A 6,419-nucleotide genomic window follows, 5' to 3' on the forward strand; every position below is an offset into this window, starting at 1 on the left:
AAATCATACAAAAACAAAAACCTGTAAATAAGGTTAAGAATAATACTTTTGTTTTTCTTTTGAAATTTTATTTTGTAAAAACAAAATCAATATATTTTTAAGTGAAATAAGTTCAAAATGGAATTAATATTTTTACTTAAATTTAAGATGTAAGAAAGTATTATACACAATATGTATAAATAAAAAAATACGTGCATATAGAAATATGTATTGTAAAGAACCTAAGCCTGGTGCGATGGCGGGTTTTAAAGTGTTATTTTAGTTTTAAAAATAAATTTATTAAATTTTTGTTTATAAAACTAGAAAACCGAAAAAAAACTATAAAATGGGGAATTTTAATTTTTTTTAAAGAAACATTTTAAGTGTTTGAGAAAGGTTTGCAAGAAGTTGTGATTTAAAGGTTGAATTTATTATAAATGTTTTATATTGGGGTTTAATTATTAAATTATTGATTTGTTTCCCAAGATAAAATGTTTCATATTTTTGTTATTTTTAACTTGGAAAACACCGTCTTGTGAAATATTATTTTTATAATATTTGTCTGTTGCATTCCAATCTTATTTAAAATTCTAGTATCGATTCGACCACAAATGAAGTTTCAGTTTATTTTAATTTTCGACATTGATTATATGGTATAAGAATTTCGAAAATACAAGCGCTGACTTTTTTACTAGATTATGTAATTTTGATCGAAGACCAGACATGGACCAACACTTAATACGAAGGCTTGGTATAGGATTGACAATAGCTTATACACGTAGGCCTTACTTTATTTCCATGGGTAAATTCAGATTTCCTTTAAAATTGATTTTTTTTGTGGCGCATGGAACACGATTGCAATTGTTTTTATTGTCATTTCACGTGTCAACAAGTGCGCTTAAACTGTCAAATTCTCAGCTTATCATTTTTTAAAAATTGTACTAACATTGGTGCAAAGATTGGTAGATCTGCAGAAAAATTCAGTTCTGCAGATTTGATCTTAAATCAAAAATAATTTACTTTATTTTATAAAACTCTGTTTTGACCGATTTGGATCAAGAATAAATTGATTTATTTTAACCATGAAAAACTCCATTCGAATTTACTTCTTACAGTTTGAAAGTTTTTACTTTATTCCATGAGTGAACTAACTGACGTTTGGTGTGAATTGTTATATGAGGAAGTTTTTTGTGCTTATTACTTTTCATTCATTTTAACCTTGTCCAATGAAGGTTATATTTTAAGATATTTATTTCACCACGAATGTCAAAATTTAATTTCTAATATTATTAATACTTTATAATATTTTAACGCAATAACGAATTCAGACGTCAGATTTTACATTATTGACAGATTTGTAAGTTCTCTGAGTATAGCTCTCAACGAACTGAAAATGTATCAATACTTTTCAACTTTTCAATGAAAAATTGTCTATTCCTCAAATTTAACTTTCGGATGGCTTGCTTTTTGACGAAAGTTTGAGCAAAAGACGTTATTTAACAATTTTAAATATATCTTCTGACAATGGTTAAAATTTTGAACAAAAATTGTTGCAAATAGTGTAAACCATTGTAAGATAGTTGAGATATTGTTTAAGTAACAAGCAAAAGCTCTTCGAATCGTTTGTAATAAGCTTAAGACTGTATTTTTAGGATCAACAATATCTCATTGTTAAAAAGGTTTATTTTGTCAGAAATTAAACTTAAATATGATTATGAAACCATTTGTACAGATTGTAAAATGTCTTAAGGAAAAACATTTAAACATTTTTAACGTATTTTCTGACAATGATTGACGCTTCTAGCAGAACTGTCAAAAAAATGTGTAAGTTGACAGGATCTTAAGACATTTAAAATACAAAATAAACTGACAGATTTTACAATCACCTGAACTTAGCCCTAGGCTGTTTTTTTAACTTCTTCTTTTTTAGTCTTTGGATCCAAAGCATCTCATTGTTTAAAAAAAATCAGGCAGCTTACTTTGAAAGAACGTAGGACCTAAGAATAATTTTTATACCACTTGATATATTATATTTATTTAAAGATGGAAGTACTCGTCGAATCTGAAAAATTTCAAGCTATGACGATCAAAATTTTGTTGAACATTTTTGTTGATGTTTTTATGATTTTTATAAAATGTCCAGCTATTAGTAATAAATAACTGAAAGCGTCTTAAAAACTTTTAATTGATCTTTTTAAAGAAGTTGCAAAATATTTTTTTTGTTGATTAAAAGAAATATAAAATTGATTTTTGAATGAGAAATTAATTTATATATATTTATATTTTTGTATTATATTTATTACAACAAGAATCAATTTATAAAATATCTGAACGTTGAGCCAAAACATTTACAAAAGAGTAACTATCTAAAAATAAAGGCAGTAGTAAATTCAAAGACATTTAAAAAGAAGGGAAGTTTTTAGTATCTTTGAGATAAATTATTTTTGGTTTAATTTTTAAAAATGTATAAAATGTATTATTATGTTTTTATTCTAATTAAGTTGAGTTTTATTTTTTAATGTTAGATTAAATTTAATCTCAAGTCAAAACTTCAAACAATGCAAAAATATACTCTAAATCACTTCAAATCTAAAAAAAAAACGTATTGCTCTCCATACGAAAAGAAAAAAATAAAACAGAATTAAAATTTCCCATAAAATCAAAAACACACAAAATACAATAAAACTGTAATATAGAAATTATCGAATAATTTAAAAAATAAATTTAAAACCAAAAAGGAAATGTTAAATTTGTCATAAATAAAAATAGTTCATAAGAATCTACTAACAAAATAATTTTAATAAATCAATGTGAATTTTTTGCTCAACAATAAAAATAAAAAACAAAATAATAACTTAAAATCCTAAAATCAAAAATAGCAAAGGGTTGTAATTTCTAAATTAAAAAAAAAAAAACAGAATACAAAAACTTCTTGACAGAAAAATTATAAAAATAATTAAAAAAAAAAAACAAAACAACAGAAACTAGGTGTGATGGGTGTTTGTGTTTGATAAATTTATCAATTCAAATTCCAAAAGTTAAAAATAAAAAAGACAAACAAGAAAATAATAAAGTAGCTTAGACATATCTCCATCCAAAAAATGACGAAAGAAATATTAAAACAAAAATAAAATAAAAATAATAATAATAACAAATCATGATATAAAAATAAAATTTAATGTACGATAAACACAAAAATAAATATAATAAAACTGCATTTATCATACATTTGTATAAAGACAAAATTCTAATTATTCTTAAATTTTATTGTATATTTATTTTGTAATGAAAAAAAAAATTAAGAAAAATATAAACATTTCTAAAATCTCTTGCAAAGGAAGCAGATCAATAAAAAAAAGAACAAATGCATTTAAATTTTATAATGTTATAATTTGTTCGTATTTAATTTGTTATTTTTCTATTTCTTAATACTAGTACTTAATATTTTATTTAAAAAAAAGTTTGGCAATAAGACTGATTATAAATGAGTACAACAAACCAACTTTTTAACGTTTTCATTTATTACTCTATAATTTGAAGTAATTTTTAAAGCATTAAAAATGCTATCTTATTTTTTAATTGTAAGAAAATATTAAATTTGTTTAATTTTCGTGTTTTTTTACGAAATTAAATCCAAAGTATTTATAAACAAATTGTTTTCATTAATTAAATGAAATTTAAACAGAAATAAACATTGTTTTGCTTATAGTTTTTTTTTATTTAAGTACAAAAAATAAAAGTGTATATGCCTTTTATTAAAAAAATTAAAACAACACAAAAATCAAACTTTACATTTTGGGTGGAAATTTCCTTTGTACATAATGTATTTTTATATTTTTATTATTTTCTTTTTGTATTTGAAATTTTATTTGAAATTGAGAGCTGTGGGGCTCTTTTTTAATTTTTAATAAGATCATAAAAATTAAAAAATATACAACTCAAAATATCAAATAATTTCAAAGAATAAGAAAAAAAATAACCTACTCAAAATGTGACATTTGATTTAAAAAAAGAAGATTAAAATACTGTATAGTAAATAAAAAAAAAACAGAAAATAGTATTTTGAAATTTTATTTGAATAAAATTAATATAAAAAAGTGCTATAGTTGAAGTATTTTATTAGTGTAATAAGTTCGAAATTAAACTACAATTATTTAATTGTAAAATTTGACAATATAGTATAATAAAAAAAGAAAACAAAAATATTTTGAAAAAAGAAATATAATTAATGAATTAAATTAAATTAAATGATTAAATATATAATCTGTTCATAAGGTTTTATATTTAAATAACAAAGGAAAATTATTTTTAAGAAAACAAAAGAAAAACATACATAAACAAAAGACAAATTAAAATACACAAAAAAAGCCTTCCATTGTTTGAATGAAGTGTTATTATAATTACAAAAAATACATATTTAAAAAATTTAATAACATTATGCTCAAAAGCGGTTATAACTATTTGTATGATTTAATATAAAAATAACGTTGATTTAATTTATTTATTTTATTTTTAAAAATTTTATTTAACTTTATTCTAACCACCCTTTGGCTTATTGTGTGTTTTTAATGTATTACTTTAAAAAATTTCGTCAAATTGTATCCCAAGTTAAAGACGTCAAAAGTTTTTTCTTAAAAAAATGTGACCTTTTAATTCTTTTATAAGTTTTAATAAAATGCAATGGAATTGTTACGTAAATGTCAGACGTACAAATGGTTGTTCTTTTTCCACAGTTTTTAAAATTCGGATCAATGAAGTTACTTAATTTTCATTTAAAGTTTGACATGTGTAGACATATACACAATCTTATTTTACTTCATACAAATTTTGAACTAAACTCAAGAATTTCTATTAAAATTTTATCGCTTAATTTTATAAAAATATGTTGTTAGTCTAGCGACCAAAATTTTGTTTGCCTATATTTTAATAAAGTGATCTTTTGAGGAGCCATGGCTCCTTTGGTATTAAATACAGGACGAACTATCATTTCTTTAGTTAAAACATCGAATTGTGAACAGAACTCTTTAAAGGACTTTTTGAAAGTCTCTACATTATGTTAAAATCGTTTTGCAAACAAATTTTTCACATGATTTTTGTTTAAGTTTATAAAATCCCGCTATAAACATAAATAATAATAAAAATTAAAAAAAATAATAATAATTTCGCGTACACCAATATTATATTGCACGTTCTAGTGCAATAAAATTGAGATGTTAAAAAATATTAATTATTTTTATTTTATTTTAATAAATAAAACCAGACTTTGAAATAAAAAAAACAATCGAAGTTTAATAAAACGTATTTAAATCAAACAAGAAGTATAACATTATTAATAGAAAAATGTGTTTGTTTTTTTTGTTTGTAATTTATTTCTTTTTAAATAAAACAATATTTTTTTACTTACAAATTTATATAGAAAAATATGAGATGAAACATAGCCAACGCATTCCTAAATGATTAAAACATTAAACAGAAAAAAATAAAATAATATTTATGTTAAGTGAACCAAAGATTTGTATATCACATGATTTTTTTATATACATATATATTTTATTGAGAATAAATTAAAAACAAGAAATAAAACTAAACTAAACAAAAAAAAATATGTTGCATACTAAAAATAAAACAAACATCCATTTTTTTTATTGTTAAGAAAATAATAATATTTATTATAAATTATAAGAAGCAAGAAGAAAAATAAAACAAAAAATCAACCTCGACAATTATATATTATATGTATATGTTTTCCATATAAAGAAAAATAATAATAAATTTATATATAGTTTATATTATGAGATCTAATTAAATTTAGTAATAACTAATAACAAAAAACTATAATAATGTTGAATGAAAGGATCTTTCAAAAAAATGTCTCCCATTATGTAAAGATCGTTTCACAAAAATACATTTAATAATAAATAAAACAAAATAAAATAACTAAAAATAAAAGAAAAATAAAAATAAAAACAAATACACTTATGACTAAAAAGAGCAAATGATTACATATAATGTTAACTAGAATTTAAATAAGGAAAATGTAATATTTAATTCAATTAAAAACAACAAAAATAAGAAAACAAAGATTTATATAGAAAAACAAAACAACAACAACAACAAAAAATAAGTGGTAACATTTTTTATGTTTTTTATAGTTATACGTATAATTTGCATGAGATTCAATAATATTATAGAATTTTACAACAAAAGAGACAAAAAATAAAAGAAAATTGATTATCATATAAGATTATTAAATAAAAATTAAAATTAGATAATAAAACAAAATAAATCTCATGTTAAGAACTAAATAATAAAAACAAAACTAATAAACTGAAAAAAGGAACCCACAAAATTGAATTGATACGTGAAAAGCGAACAAGAAAAATCGAACGAAGAAATAAATGTATTTTAAATGTTAAAATAACTTTGTTTAGTGTTTTATT

The sequence above is a fragment of the Eupeodes corollae genome, chromosome 2 (assembly GCF_945859685.1).
Source record: "Eupeodes corollae chromosome 2, idEupCoro1.1, whole genome shotgun sequence".
Lineage (NCBI taxonomy): Eukaryota > Metazoa > Arthropoda > Insecta > Diptera > Syrphidae > Eupeodes > Eupeodes corollae.